This window comes from Muscardinus avellanarius (assembly GCF_963383645.1).
Source record: "Muscardinus avellanarius genome assembly, chromosome: 13".
NCBI classification, from domain to species: Eukaryota; Metazoa; Chordata; class Mammalia; order Rodentia; family Gliridae; genus Muscardinus; species Muscardinus avellanarius.
Window position 1 is genome coordinate 1,699,325 of NC_137799.1, and position 16,304 is coordinate 1,715,628.

Sequence of the window (16,304 nt, forward strand, 5' to 3'; positions counted from 1 at the left end):
CATCAGTCAGCCTGGGCGACCTCCGGTGAGGCTCCCACCCTCCCGGAGCCAGGCAACCTAGGCTCATTTTTTACCATAATAGTACCCATCTTGACCAGCAGAGACCTCTCCTGGCTCTCAGGAATAGGTATGAGACGCGGCTGTTACCTTGGGGTCCCGGGGAGAGCCCACCGCCAAGCCTGAGAGGTTTTCTGATAGACCCTGCTGCCCCAGTCGGCCTGTGAGCGTGAGCTGCCGGGGTGGAGCTCCTCCCTGAGGGCTCTGCAGGATGCCACACGGCCTCCAGTTTTCAATTCCAATATATTCCCCCACACCTCTTCAAGAGCGGCATCTCAGCAAGGTCGCAGGAGGCACAGGCCAGACATCTGTGGAGCGGGGACTGGGGCAAGGGCCCAGGAACTGGGAAGGTGGGGTGGCCGCCTGGGCTCCACGCTGACCCCGCAGGAGTGTTATTAAGGGTCTGGTAGGGCCAGGCAGAGGCCCACATACACAGCACACTCGCACTTGGCCACACTCTCCCAGGCCCTCGCGGAAGCTGCGATGCCCCGAGGTCTCAGGTTGGGTTAGGCCTGGCCTCGGGGGTAGGCTGGCCAGACTCCCTTCCAACTTGCAGGTGAAGCGGCTGGGTGCTGAGCATTCTGGGGTTGCTGGTGTGGTGGGTGCTTCTGAGTGGAGCAGTTTTTCTCTATTTTTCTTTATTTTTTGTGTGCTGGGGATGGAACTCGAGGCATTATACCTCCGAGCTACACCCCAACCTTGTCTTCTTTCTTTCTTTCTTTCTTTCTTTCTTTCTTTCTTTCTTTCTTTCTTTCTTTCTTTCCTTCCTTCCTTCCTTCCTTCTTTCTTCTTTCTTTCCTTCCTTCCTTCCTTCCTTCCTTCCTTCCTCCTTCCTCCTTCCTTCCTTCCTTCTTTCTTCTTTCTTTCCTTCCTTCCTTCCTTCCTTCCTTCCTTCCCTTCTTTCTTTTCCTTTCTTTCTTTCTTCTTTCTTTCTTTCTCTCTTTCTTTCTTTCTTTCTTTCTTTCCTTCCTTCCTTCCTTCCTTCTTTCTTCTTTCTTTCCTTCCTTCCTTCCTTCCTTCCTTCCTCCTTCCTCCTTCCTTCCTTCCTTCTTTCTTCTTTCTTTCCTTCCTTCCTTCCTTCCTTCCTTCCTTCCCTTCTTTCTTTTCCTTTCTTTCTTTCTTCTTTCTTTCTTTCTCTCTTTCTTTCTTTCTTTCTTTCTTTCTTTCTTTCTTTCTTTTTTTCTTTTTTTCTTTCTTCTTTGTATTTTTGGTATCGGGAATGGAACCCAGGCTCATCATACCTCCGAGCTACCCCACCCAGCTCTATGTTTTAGTCTTTTTTTAGTTTTGAAACAGAGTCTCACTGAGTTGCAAGGGCCTCGCTAAGTAGCTGAGGCTGTCAGAAAACCACAATCCTCCTGTCTCCGCCTCCCGAATGTGGGGTTACAAGCGCGCCCACCACGCCCGGCTTGTTCTTTATTGTTTGAAGCAGGGCCTTACCAAGTTGTGGAGGGCCTCACTCAGTAGCTGAGGCTGCTCATGCACTGTGGTCCTCCTGTCTCAGCCTCCCAAGTACTGGGGTGACAAGTGTGCGCCCCCACATCCTGCTTTAAGGGAGCGTCTCCAGTTCAAGGAGTCCTGGGCCCATTCACTGGATGGGGAACCTGGACAGGGCCAGAGGTGGCCGGTGTCCATTGTCCCCTCTCCAGGCGTGTCTGTCTCCCACTGTGGGGTGGACAGGGGGCAGGCGGGGCCATGGCGCACTTTGGGTGCATGGTTGGACAGGAGAAGGTGTTGCCTCAGTCCCACTCACCACTCCAAGCTCCAGGGACCTGCTCCAGTCTCAGAGAGAGGATGCAGCTGCTGGGCACACATTTGAGCCTCGGTTTCCTCCCTGGAGCGTGGCATACGTTATCAGGAGAGTGCAAATCAGCCGGACATGGTGCTGCACACTTGTAATCCCAGCATTTGGGAGGCTGAGACAGGAAGATCTCGGTTTGAGGACGGTCTCAGCTATTTAGTGAGGCCCTTTGCAACTCAGTGAGAACCTGTTTCCAAATAAAGAATAAAAATTAGGGGTGGGGCATAGCTCAGAGGTAGAATGCCCCTGGGCTCCATCCCTAGTACCGCAAACAAACAAACAAACAAGCAAACACCAAAGGGAGCCAGGTATGAGTACACACTGGTAGCCCCAGTACTTGGGAGGCTGAGACAGGAGCACCCCAGGTTGGAAGCCAGCCTCAGCAGCTCAGTGAGGCCCTCAGCAACTGAGACCTTGTTTCAAACTAAAAAAATAAAAAGGATTGGGGAGTGTAGCTTGGAGATGAAAAGCTGCTGGGTTCAATCTTCAGCACCAGAACAACCCCATAAATGTCAAATTACTGTTCCATCCAGCCATCCCAATCCTAGGTACGTATCCAAAGGAACCCAAAGCAGGGCCGGGACACGGGCGCGCCCCGTTGTACATCGCAGCCGTCAGCCATCACGGTGAGCAAGCGGGCGGTCCGTCCCGACAAAGAACACTCTTCGGCCATCTAGAGGACAGACACCGATGTGAAAGGCACATGCTTTCTGACTCCGTGCACGTGTAATGTCCAGAATAGCAAGAAAGCGGGTGCCTAGGGGTTGGGGTGGCTCAGTGGCGGGGTGCGTGCCCAGCCCACGGAGGCCTGGGCTCACCCCCTCCCTTGAAGGTTGGGAAGGCGCTGGGAGCGACTGCTTTTTCTGGGGTGATGGAATGCTGCCGACCAGACGGAGGTGGTGTTTCTTGGCATTCACTTTATTTTATTTTATTTTATTTTTTGGTGGTACTGGGGTTCCTGGAAGTCCTTCTACCTCCGGGCTACACTCCCAGACCTATTTTTATATTTTTATTTGGAAACAGGGTCTCTTAAGCCAGCTGAGGCTGGCTTCGAACCTGCGCGATCCTCCTGTCTCCACCTCCCAAGCGCGGGGATTACAAGCGTGCGCCACCACGCGCGGCTCGGCATTCACTTAAAAGGGGCTAATTTTAGCCAGGCGTGGTGGTGCACACCTGTAACCCCAGTACTTCGGAGTCTGAAACAGGAGGACCGCAGGTTTGGGAGCCGCCTCAGCGACTTAGTGAGACTGTTTCCAAATAAGAAACAAATTAGGGCGGGGGGTGTAGCTTAGAGATAGAACGCCCCTGGGTTCAATTCCCAGTACCACTAAGTAAATATGTAGTGGCTAAATTTAAGCCAGGCATGATGGCATATGCTTGGAAACCAGCTACTCAGGAAGCTGAAGCAGGAGGGTTGCAGGTTTGAGGCCAGCCCCAACAACTTAGCGAGGACCTATTTCAAAATTAAAAAATAAAAGGGCATAGGTCAGAGGTTTAATCAGCCCCTGGGGTCAACCCCCAGGACACAAATAAATAAAGTGGCTAATTTTATGTTAAAGTAATTAATTTTTTTCTTTTTTCTTTCTTTTTTTTTTTTTTTTGCAGGTCTGGGGATGGAACCCAGGGGCATTTGACCTCCAAGCGACACCTCCTGCCCTATTTTTTAAATTCTTTATTTTGAAACCGGGTCTCACTGAGTTGCAGAGGGCCTCACTAAGTAGCTGAGGCTGTCCGTGAACCGTGATCCTCCAATCTCAGCCTCCCGAATGCTGGGATTACAAGGGTGCACCACCAAGCCCGGCTAGTTAATTTTATATTAAAAGTTTACATCGTGTGTGTGTGTGTGTGTGTGTGTGTGTATGTGTGTGTGTGTGTATGTGTGTGTGTACTTGGCACTGGAGTTTGAACCCAGGAGCATTCTACCTCTGAGCTACACCCTTAGCCCTATTATTTTATTTTTATTTTGAAACAGTCTCACTAGGCTGATGAGGGTCTCATTACTTGCTGAGGCTGTCCTTAAACCTGTGATCCTTCTGTCTCAGCCTCCCAAGTGCTGGGATTACAGGCGTGTGCCATGGCTCACATGTGCATGTTAAAAGGGGACTTGGAAGCCGGGCGTGGTGGCCCACACTTGTAATCCCAGCATCGGGGAGGCTGAGACAGGAGGATCGGGGCCAGCCTCAGCTGCTTAGTGAGGCCCTGTGCAACTCAGTGAGACTCTGTTTCAAAATAAAGAATAAAAAATAGGGCTGGGGAGTGTAGCTCGGAGGTTCCATCCCTACTACCACAAAATAAATAAATAAATAAAAGTAAAAGGGGACCTGGAGGCTGCTCTAAATGTGGTCTCTGGGGGAGCCTCATGAGCTCTTGTTTGCATTCTTGGGGAGACGTGGCCCGCAGGCGCCAGCCTGGGGCGGTGGGGGCAGTGTTTGGTGCTCAGCACCCGAGTGGCCCTCCCCCGGCTGAGCAGGGCCCGCCTGGAGATGTGTCTGTGTGAACCCAGGCTGGTGGCGCCGCGCCAGTGGTCTCCTGTGTGCAACAGGCTTGCTGGGGGGCCACCCTCGGGACCCAGGGCCGTGCTTCAAGACCCTAGGACCCATCGGCCCGGGGCCTGCTGGCCAATTATAAAGTAGCTTTGTCCAGTCCTGTCTCTTTCAGTCGAAGGCTCTTCAAGAGGCCCCGGCCATTGTCCGAGCTGGCCCGCCCTGACCACCAGCCTTGTTTGACCTCGGGGAGGGCAGAGGTCGAGGGCCCTGACTCCCTCCCTGTTTTCTTTCTTTGCTTGGGGAACAAAGCTACTGCGGATGCAGGCTGGTGAGTGCGGGGTCGGCCCTGGGGTGTCTGCGAGGCTGGGCTGGGCACCACCTGCTCTGCATGGGGGCAGGAGCCCGGTAGCCCTCATGCATGGCGCTTACTCCTTCATCTGCCAACTTTCCCTGCCGTGGGATCACTGACCCTCACACGTCCTGGGGGCTGCCTTGGGGCCTGGGGCATGAGGGTCCTGCGCCCTCCAGGTCAGCCGGAAGTCCTCCCGGCAGCCCCCCAGGGTCAGGTGGGAGGTAAGAGGCTGAGAGTGACCCTGCCCGGGCAGCTCCATCTTTCCTCCGAGAGGGAGTGGCGCCCTCCCCCCAGTTCACGCTTTGTTCAGAGCTCAAGCTAATCCTGGGAATGACAAGGTTTAAAATTTAATTAGCAGGTTTCTCTTATGCAAAACTCCTCATTAAACTAAGTGTCCTATTAGTTAAAATGGAGCAGGCGGGTGGGACCGGGATGTATGGCTGGGGCAGAGATGGATCGCGTGCGGAGTTTTATGGCTGGCAGGAGCCTGGGCTGCAGGAGCTGGGTCACACTTTGGTGTGGTGTCCTTCGGGGGACGTCCCTGCCAGAGGTGACGCTGTGGCTTGGGACCTTCCAGCCCCACACAGCCGGGCTTGGAGCGACCCAGCATTTATACACATTTACACACTCCACGCAGGGCTCGTGTCGCTTCCACAAAGGCAACGCGCCAGCCTTAGGGAAGACTTGGAAGACACGGAATGCCGCACCCTCTGCAGCGCACAAGCTCCTCTACCCTCAGGTGCCCGTGGCCCGGACCGTTCCGGGCTTTGCCTCCATGTGCACGCGCCATCCCGCACTGCCTTGAAGCCTGCTGCCTCCAGTGTCACCCCGAGGCCACTTCCTGGCCATCAGCGACTGTCCAGAGACGCCACGGTGGTTATCTGGGCAGTCCCTCGGTCTCTGCACACTCGTGGAGGGGACTGCTCCTGGCCTCTCCAGCTGGATGGGGCCGCCCATCAGCTACTTAGCCTCACTAAGTGGCTGAAGCTGTACTTGAACTGTGATCCTCCTGTCTCAGCCTCCCAAATGCTGGGATTACAAGTACACGCCAAAAACTCTCTCAGCCAGGCGTGGTGGCGCATGCTTGTAATCCCGGTACTTGGGAGGCAGAGACGAGGAGGATCCCAGGTTCCTGGCAGCCTCAGGGCCTCTGGGCCTGCTGTGTGTAGACTTCCTCTTACTTTTTAGAATGTTCCCATGCCAGAGCTGCTCCTCGTCCCATCTACAGGACCCCTGATGGGGCCTCTGAGCTCTCTGGGGACGCTGCCCATGGTCACCTTCCTGTCTCCCAAGCCCAGCTGTCCCCATGGAGAGCAGCTGTGTCCTGCTCTGCGGGACTCCACGATGCACAGAAGGCCTGAAAACTTTTTTTTTTTTTTTGGTAGTACTGGGATTCCTGGAAGCCCTTCTACCTCTGGGCTACATTCCCAGACCTATTTTTTTTTAACTTTTTTATTTTATTTATTTATTTATTGGTGGTATTGGGGTTCCTGGAAGCTCTTCTACCTCTGGGCTACACTCCCAGACCTATTTTTACATTTTTATTTGGAAACAGGGTCTTCTAAACCAGCGCACGCAGCTGGCTTCGAACCTGCGCGATCCTCCTGTCTCTGCCTCCCAAGCGCGGGGATTATAAGCGTGCGCCACCACACCCGGCTCCCAGCCCAGTTTTTTATTGTTTATTTTGAAATAGGATCTCACTGAGTTGCAGAGGGCCTCACTAAATAGCTGAGACTGCCTTGAACCGCCATCCTCCTGTCTCAGCCTCCCAAATGCTGGGATTACAAACCTGAACCACCACGCCCGGCAGCTACTCCATTTTGTAAAGACGGAGTGTACGTCCTCCAAGTGCTGAACCCAAGTGCTCAGTACGATGACTCCACACTGTCCGTTCAAGTCAGCAACCAGCATCTTCCCAGCACAGCCATCTGGCACGAATTGATAAGTTAATTGTGCTGATAAATAATGAACCTGTGAACTTACGCAATTAAATCAGGACCATTGACGGCATGTTCCTGTAATCCCAGTACTTGGGGGGCTGAGACAGGAGGATCGCAGTTTTGAGGACAGCCTCAGCAACACAGTAAGACTCTTAGCAACCTAGTGACCTGTTTCAAAATAAAAAGTAAAATAGGCCTGGGGGTGTAGCTCAGAGGTAGAATGCCCCTGGGCTAATCTCTAGTACCTTAAACAAACAAACAAATAAATACATGATAAAATAGGGCTAGGGGTGTCCCTCAGAGGTAGAGCACCCCTGGGTTCAATCCCCAGCAACCCCCGCCCCCGGAAAACCTGGTCACCTAAACATACCAGGAACACCAGACACAGGAGCGTGTCACCCTCACCAGGTGTAAGCCTGTCGCCTAAGACCCACCCACTAAGAAAGAACAGCCCAAGGCTGGTCATGGTGGTGCGCTGACCCCACCACCTGGACACTCGGCACGAGCCTTCTCCCGGAAAATTGCTGCAGCAGCGAGACTCTGCTTCTCTGTCCCTGGGCTTTATTTTAGCCTGCTCTGCCCTGCCCGGGAGGACAGCGACAGACACATTCCAAGCTGACGTCTCAGTGACACTGAAACTGAGGCCGGTCTGGACCTTAAGACTCACCTGGACACCTTTGCAGAACTGGCTTCTTTCTTTCCTTCTTTCTTTCTTCTTTCTTTCTCTTTTTTTCTTCCTTTCTTTTCTTCTTTCTTTCTTTTTCTCTTTCTTTCTTTCTTTCTTTCTTTCTTTCTTTCTTTCTTTCTTTCTTTCTTTTTCTTTCGTGGTACTGGGATTGGAACCCAGGGGCATTCTACCTTTGAGCTGCACCCCCAGCCCTATTTTTTATTCTTTCTTTCTTTCTTATTTATTATTATTTTTTGGTGGTATTGGGGTTCCTGGAAACCCTTCTACATCTGGGCTATACCCCTAGACCTATTTTTTTATATATTTTTATTTGGAAACAGGGTCTCTTAAGCCAGCGAGGCTGGCTTCGAACCTGTGCGATCGATCCTCCTGTCTCTGCCTCCCAAGTGTGGGGATTACAAGCGTGCGCCACCACTCCTGGCTTTTATCTTTATTTTGAAACAGGGTCTCACTGAGTTGCAAAGGGCTTCACTAAGTAACTGAGGCTGTCTTCAATCCATGCTCCTCCTGTCTCAGCCTCCCAAATGCTGGAATTACATGTACGTGCCACCACGCCCGGCTAGGACTGGTTCTTTAAAACTCTCTCAGCCAGGCGTGGTGGTGCACACTTGTAATCCCGGTACTTGGGAGGCAGAGACAAGAGGTTACCAGGTTCGTGGCAGCCTCAGCTACTTAGTGAGGCCCTCTGCAACTTAGTGAGACCCTGTTTCAAAATAAAGAATAGCCGGGCGCACGCTTGTAATCCCAGGATTCGGGAGACTAAGACTAGAGGACTGTGGTTCGCAAACAGCCTCAGCTACTCAGTGAGGCCCTCCGCAACTTTGTGAGACCCTGTCTCAAAGAATAAAAAAATAGAGCAGTGGGTGTAGCTTGGAGGTCAAATGCCCCTGGGTTCCATCTCCAGACCCACACACACAAAAAATAATAATAAATAAAACTCTCCTCAGACCAGAGACTCCTGGTGTCCGTATCTGCTGTCTGCCACTGCTCCGGCCAAGCCCCTGAGCCCCGAGTGTGCTCTGAGCTCATCCCAGCCTTCTGTAATCAACTTATAGCATTGTGTTGCATGTGACGAGTGAGCTGAGTGTTATAGATAGTAGAAACTAAGACTGGAATAAAACAATTTGTGATTGGCTGGTCTACAGCTACCAGGTGACCCCACGAGCCAGGCGAGGAGCGACCCCTGAGAGTGTGTGCTGGACTGTTGTCACGCGGTAAGTTCTGCCGTGTGGAAGACACACGCGTGCTTGGTCCCTGTTAACGGCGTGGCTGGCCCATGGCGGCCCTCCCGAGCCCCCAGCCCTGGTGGAGCGGCTTTAGGTCTCTCAAACTACAAGCCTGCCCGTGGGCCCGCGCTGGACACCACTGTGGGGTGGTGCTTGGCCTTGACCTGGGGCTCCCGGCCCTGGGAGCCCCAAGAGCTAGCCACAAAGGGCAGGAGGGGCCGGTGCCCCAGGACCCCGGGTGCCGCGGCCACAGGGGCTCCCGAAGTGCCAGGAGGTCTGGACGCAGGACCAGCACAGGGTGTCGCCGGAGACGTCCTGGTGTGGCAGCCAGGCAGTTGAGGAGGAGCCTGCTTGTTCCAATCCTTAGTATCCCAACACACACACACACACACGCGCGCGCGCGCGAATAGGTAAAGGTTGGGTGGGTTCCTTTGACTCCTCCAACTCTTCTGTGGTTTTGGCATTTCTCAAGATAAAAAGTAGAGCTGGGCGTGGTGGCGCAGGCTTGTAATCCCAGCATTCGGGAGGCTGAGACCGGAGGATCGCGGTTCGCGGACAGCCTCAGCTACTTAGTGAGGCTTTTTGCAGGGTCTCAGTGAGACCCTGTTTCAAAATAAAGAATAAAAAATTGGGCTGGGGGTGGAGCTCGGAGGTAGCCCCTGGGTTTCATTCCCAGTATTGCAAAAAAAAAAAAAAAAAAAAAAAGATAAAAAGTTGGGAAAGGACACTCTCCAGAAGTCCCAAGGCCCAAGGCCTGCACGCCTGCCTCGGCTCTAGGAGAGGGACGGACGCCCTGTGAGGTAGGGCCAGAACGGCGCCCCTGCGGTGGTGGCTGAGGCTGCAGAGTCCCTGGAGGGCCAGAGAACAGGACCACTGCTGAGCCGGAGTGACCAGAGGCCGCTTCAGATAGGCGCCAACTGGAAGAGGCGCCCAGCGGGAACTGACCTGTGCAGAGCTCAGGCTGTGGGGGGCGTTCGGGAGAGCAGGGGGTTCCGGGAGCTCCTGCAGGGTGGGGTCTCAGGGAGGAGCTGGGCACCAGCACTGTGGGGCGTGTGCAGGGGGTGATGCTCCCGCCTCTCTTGCCGGCTTTGGGACCAGCTCTGGGGCCAGCTCCCTGCTCCAGCCCAGGCCCAGCTCCCTGCGGGGCCGGGGGCCACATCCAGAAGGTGGGTACATGGCTGCTGTGTGGTGCCCTGAGGCAGTGAGCGGGTCGGGCCACCCAGGGGCCTGGGGAACGGAGCTCACAGGGTGGGTTTGGTCACCTTCGGGGCAAGTGAGCCCAGACTCAGCCCTCGGGGACATGGCCAGCCCCTGTGCAGAGGGGCTGGCACACCACCGCCTGGCCATCAGCCCCCCGCCCCGGTCCCAGTGCCCCGCAGCCCCCACCCCTGCATCTGGCCATCCATCTGGCCCTTTGTGTGCGGCCCAGGCGGGAGGGCGCTGCGCGGGTGTGCAGGAGGGTCAGGCCGCTCCCTGGGCCGGGCCGGCCGCCTCCTGTCCCCAACAAACCCCTGAGGAATTTTTAAGCAAGCCGTCTGAGGCAGTTATGAGAGGGGTTAATGGGCTGGGATCCAGGGGCAGCTGTGAGTGATGGGGAGCCGGGAAGCTCTGCTTCCCTTCCTCCCACACAACGGGAGACCCGGGCCACCCCCAGCCCCGTCCTGAGCCTCCGCCATATTGGCACCTGCGAGCCCCCTTGGAGTCCTGAGCTCGGGGGAGCAGTCATGGGGGCCCGAGGAAGTGGCAGGACCTCCGGGAAAGGCTGGGGCTCCCAGGGTCGGGACCGCAGCGCTGCGTGAGGAGGAGATAGCGACCCAGGACCTTAGCTTGGGAGTCTGATGGTGGGTGGTGGGCTCCTGGCCCCGTCTGCAGAAGCCCACCCGGTGCTGCTATGAAAAAGGAGACCCAAAGACTTCTCGCCGTTTCTTTGAGAACGGTGTCAGTCCACTACAAGCTGGGAATTAAGTAGGGGGATGCCTGGGGCTGAGGCCACCTGCACCTTGCTCCCGGCTGCCTGGTCTTGGCCCTGAGTCCCAGGTGAGCTCCGGAGTCCAGCTACCGTGTTCACGGAACGAGCGGCTCCACTGTCAGCTCTGTCCCTTACTCTGTTTTGTTTTGTTTTGTTGACCTTGAGGATTGAACCCAGGGGCACTCTACCTTCAAGCTATACCCTAGCCCTTTTTATTTTTTATTTTGAAACAGGGTCTCGCTAAGTTGCTGAGGCTAGCCTCAAACCTGCAATCTTCTGGTCTCAGCCTCCCAAGTCCTGGGATTACAGCCACATGCCACTGTTCCTGGTTCTTACTTTGTTAACTATACTGGAAATTTAAGGGGACTGAAGGGACTCTGTGTTTGCCAGCTTATTATGTTTTCTTAGAGATAAAGAGTGGCTTACATTTTGGGGACATTTTGTTTTGTTTTGTCTAACAAGTGAAACAATTAAAAAGAAAACAAAAAGCCCGATGTGGTGGCACACACCTTTAATCCCAGTATGCGGGAGGCTGAGATAGGAGGATCGCAGGTTCACAGCCAGCCTCAGCTACTTAATCAGGCCCTCTGCAAGTTAGTGAGAACCTACTTCAAAATAAAAAATGAAAAATAGACCTTGGGTGTAGCTCAGAGGTAGAATGTCCTTGGGTTCTTAGAGAGCAGTGTAAGTCCTGCAAAAAAAAAAAAAAAAAAAAAAAAAGGAAATAAAAAAGCCGAGTGTGAGCCGGGCGTGGGGGCGCACGCTTGTAATCCCGACATTTGGGAGGCTGAGACCGGAGGATAGCGGTTCGCAGACAGCCTCAGCTACTTAGTGAGGCCCTCTGCAACTCAGTGAGACCCGGTTTCAAAATAAAGAATAAAAAATAGGGCAGGGAGTGTAGCTCGGAGGTCAAATGCCCCTGGGTTCCATCCCCAGACCCGCAAAAAAAAAAAAAAAAAAAAAAGCCGAATGTGGTGCCACACACCTGAGAGGCTGAGACAGGAAGACCACAGGTTTAAGGACAGCCCCGGCAAGTACTGAAATGCTAACCAATCTAGCAAGACCTTGTTTAAAAAGAAAAATAAAAAGCCAGCATGGTGCCTCATGCTTCTTGTAATTCCAGTACTTGGGAGGCTGAGACAGGATGATCCAAAGTTCTAGGCCAGCAACTTAGTGGGACCCTGTTTAAAAGAAAGAATAAAAGCCGGGCGTGGCGGTGCATGATTGTAACCCAGGGCCATTCAACCTCCGAGCTACACCCCCAGCCCGATTTTTTATTCTTTTTTTTTTTTAATTTTTGAAACAGGGTCTCACTAAGTTACGGAAGGCCTCACTAAGTAGCTGAGGCTGTCTACGAACTGCGATCCTCCTATCTCAGCCTCCCGAGTGCTGGGATTCCAAGCATGTGCCACCACGCCGGGCTCCGTTTACCCAGTCCTGACATTTAGCATATGAGGTTTTCCATGCCCGGCTGCGCAGTCTGAGCATGCTTGGGTGAGATGACAGGCCCCGCCCTCTGCGGCCCAAGTTGAACCATGTTCCCCCAAGCGTGTGTTCAAGTCCTACATCCGCTTCCCTCTTGCTGGGACATTTTGGGGGGACAGAGCCTTCATTATGTGACCACATTAGGGTGGTGTCCTCTCTGGAGGGACGGTTGGGCCAACACCCCCAAACCAGCCAAGGGGTCCACATGGTAGGAGCAGAGGCGGGTGCTGCAGCCACAAGCCAGGGTTGCCGGGACTGCTGACCCCCTACGCCGGGAAGGAGGGGCCGTCTCCCTTTGGGGCGCAAAACACAGGCGGGTGGTTTAAGTCGTGGGTCTAAGTAGTGGGTCTCTGTTTTGGGGACAGGGCACTCACAGCTCAGAAGCAGGGACTCATGTGACCCCAGGCAGGCCCCTGGCCAGAGCTGACCGGCTCCCAGGAGGCACAAGGTGCCCAGGCCTGCGCTCACGCCAGGACCGTGGGAGAGCCGCACCCCTCTGTTCCGGAGTGCGTTGGTGTAAGTGCGCTGAGCCCAGGGCCCTGCCGGGGGCCTGCGCCCCAGCCCTGTCCGCCCCCCAGCTGGGGGCGGCAGCCCCATCCCTGTCCTGCAGCCCCCCAGCTCTCCATTAGCTTGTTATAGGCTGCGGGGGTGGGGAGCGAGCCCCTCTCCGCCCTCCCTTAGTGACCCTGCCCCGGCCTCCTGAATCTGACAGTGTTAGAAGGGATAATAGCGCCAAGTTAAATGACATCCGCCAGCTTAGATCTTCATATTCCTGTCTCTCATCTCCATAAAGAAATTCTCTTCGCAGGCTTTGCTTGGGTGACCTCTGCCAGCTGCCAGGAGGCTCCTAATGAAATTCCTCCTGGGGGGCGAGGTGGGCTGCGGGGCGGCCTGCCTGCCAGGGGAAAAGGTAAAAGGCCGGAGTTCAAACTATTTATCTCCCTAATAACTTAATAGAGCGCATGCACTATGTGTCGGGGGCGGGGAGTGGGGGACCCCACCACAAAGGCACAGCAGGACGTGCCCGCCGAGGCCGGACCCCCATGCACACACCAGGAGCGGGTGGGCTCCCTGAGCCGCCCCCACAGCGCCCTGCATAAAACTCGAGGTTGGGACAGGAGCTTCCTGGGCGGGGGGGTGTGCTGTTTCTACCCTGGAGAGCTCAGGGCTGGCTTTCTGTGCAGGCCTGGGATATAGTAGGTGCTCAGGAAATGTTGGGTGAAGGGTGCAGTCCGGCCCAGGGCTGGTGTGGGTGGGGGTGTGGGGCATGGGGGAAGCCCCAGCTTCACTTGAGGTGCCAAGGGCCAGAGAGAACAAGCCAGGCCCGGCGTGGTGCTATATGCTTGTAATCCCAGTGCTTGGGAGGCTGAGACAGGGTGACTGCAGGTTCAAGAAAGTTTCAGCAATGTAGAAAGGCCAGGTGTAGTGGGGGACACCTGTAATCCTAGTACATGGGGGGCTGGGGCAGGAGGATCGCAGGCTCGCAGCCAGCCTCAGCAACTTATGGCTGGGGGTGTAGCTCAAAGGTAGGATGCCCCTGAGTCCAAATCCCCAGCATGACGAAGGAGGAGGAGGAGGAGGAGGAGGAGGAATAAAAAGAAATGTAGCGAGCCTTTTAGCAACCTAACAAGACCCTGCTTCAAGACAATATGTGTGCGTGTGTGTGTGTGTGTGTGTGTGTGTGTGTGTGTGTATTTGGTGGTACTGGGGTTCCTGGAAGCCCTTCTACCTCCGGGCTACACTCCCAGACCTATTTTATATTTTATTTGGAAACAGGGTCTCTTAAGCCAGCGCGGCTGGCTTCGAACCTGCGCGATCCTCCTGTCTCCACCTCCCGAGCGCGGGGATGACAAGCGTGCCCGCCACGCCCGGCTAGACAAAATATTTCTAAGAAAGGGCTAGGAGTGTAACTCAGATTGAACTTTGGGTTCAATCGCCAGTGTACTCCCTCAGAAAGAAAGAAAGAAAGAAAGAAAGAAAGAAAGAAAGAAAGAAAGAAAGAAAGAAAGAAAGAAAGCGCACATCCTGGTGAGCCTCCTGGTCTACAGAAAGTTCCAGAATGTTCTGGAACATGAAGCTCCACGGTCCCCTCTTCCACTGGACCTCATGGCCCCGAAGCGTGTGGTAAACTGCACCTCTCTGCTCGGGCTCAGGCTCCCTGGTGTTTCCAGCTTCCCAGGACCTGGTGCCGTCCCTCGGCCCCCGCGCCTCCCAACAGGCAAAGCAGAGCGGGACGCCCCCACCGCAGGACAGCTGGGGCCAGTGTCTGGGCCCGCGCCCCCTCCCCTGGGGACCCACCTGCCAGGTGGGCAGCACCTGGGGGCGCCAGGGCCCCTCGCCTCCTACTTATGGCCACTTAATCTGTGTGAGCGGCCGGCCTCCAATATATCTCCACGTATCGATCAGCTCCCAGCAGAGAGAAGTCCAAGCTCACAAGGTTTCGCTCTCTGACCCCCAAATAGGGCATGAATCTCCATCGAATAGACTGACATCCACGCCTGGCTCCTACGCAGGCCCGAGGCTGCGGGGAAATCAATGCGGAGCGCTGAAGACCCGCGATTTATAGGACACCTGCCATTTTAATATTAGAATAAATGTTATATTGCATGGGGGGCGGGGGCGGGGGGGGGTCGCGAGGAAAGTATTTCTTAGAGAGCCGTTTCTGTTGGAAAATGATGTGCGTGGGATTTTATGAAGTCAAATTTATGGACCTCATTTAGGCTTATAATTTAAAACTCCTGATGAGGAGGACATTAAGTAGAGTGCTGGGGTGGGGGCCGGCCGCAGCGGTGGTGGTCTCAGCCTCCGGTGGGCGGGTGCGGGTCCTGCGCAGAGTCTACTGCCAGGTCGGCAGAGAAAGCCAGTCTGGGCCAGCAGGGCCAGAGGCCAGGGCAGCCCGCCTGCGGGCTCACGCCCAGCGCTCAGGACGCCGTCCCCACCCGTGCCGGCTCACGTGCCCGCAGCCATGGCGCGGCGCCACAGCTGCCCGCTCACCTGTGCCACAGCACCCAGGGGGCTCAGAGCCACGCTTGTCCTGGGCTTGCGAAGGGAGCCTTTAGGCTCCTTAGATAAGCTTAGAGGACAGCGCTGGGCCACTGTTCTGTAGAAATTGGCACAGGCCGAGGCAAGAGTGTGACCGCTGCGCCTCAGACCACAGCAGGCAGCAAACGTCCCCCGGGAGGACCGGACAGAGGGCCCCATAGCAGGGTGGGCGGGGAGGAGCAGGAGGCCGCGTCGGGGCCCCCAGAGGGTGCCTTTGGGATGCTTGAGCTGTCCACGCCAGCAAGTCCCTTCCAAGGACCTGTCTGCTGGGGCTGTCTGTGGGCTCTCTGCTTTCCCGGGGCTTTGAGTACGTTCCTCCTCTCCTGGGCCTCAGTTTCCCCAGGTGCAACTGGAGAGGTCTGGTCGTCTATCCTTCCACGTCTGTCAGAGAGCCCAAGATTCCAGGCCAAGTCCCCAATTCTGGAACCTCCTGAGAGGGCCAGCTTGGCCCCTGCCTTGATTCCTCAGTCACCCAGCCGGGCAACACCCAGGAGAGGCTGAGCCCCTGCCCCTCACCACATAGCGGATCTCCCTGAGGCCTGGGCTCAGACATAGACATTCCTGAGGGCAGTCTACAGCCAAACCAGGTGGACAGTGACCTTTTTTTTCTACCCAGGGGTATTCTACATCTGAGCTACACTCCAGCCTTTTTATTATTATTATTATTATTATTATTATTATTATTATTATTTTATTTGGAAACAGGGTCTTGCTAGGTGCCTGAAAGTCTGTTTCTGAGGCTGGCCTCAAACCTGCAATCCTCCTGTCTCACAGGCGTGCACCGCCACACTGGGATGCCGTTTTTCTAAGGAGTATTTTTTTTCTCAGATAGGAGAGTCATGGACCAGGGGTGGGGGCGCAGCAGCCTGGAGGATCCTCTGTACGTGATCACGCCCAGCATGCCGGGGGCCAAGTGGGGATCCCAGGCGGGGGACCCCAGCAACCTACAGGCTTGGAGGTGACCACTGGTGCCTGGGTCCCATCGTTGCCCCTGAAACTCTGAATTTATCCCTAAAAGTGGGTTTAGAAAGGACATCTCCATCCTTGCCCATAGCTGCAGGGCAGTAACAGAGGAAATATCAGCCGGACATGGTGGCGCACACTTGTAATCCCAGGACTTGGGAGGCTGAGACAGGAGGATCACAGGTTCGAAGCCAGCCTTGGCAACTTAGTGAGGCTTTCTGAAACCTAGTGAGACCCTGTTTCCAAATAAGAAATAAAAGCTGGGCATGGTGGTGGACGTTTGTAATCCCGGCAT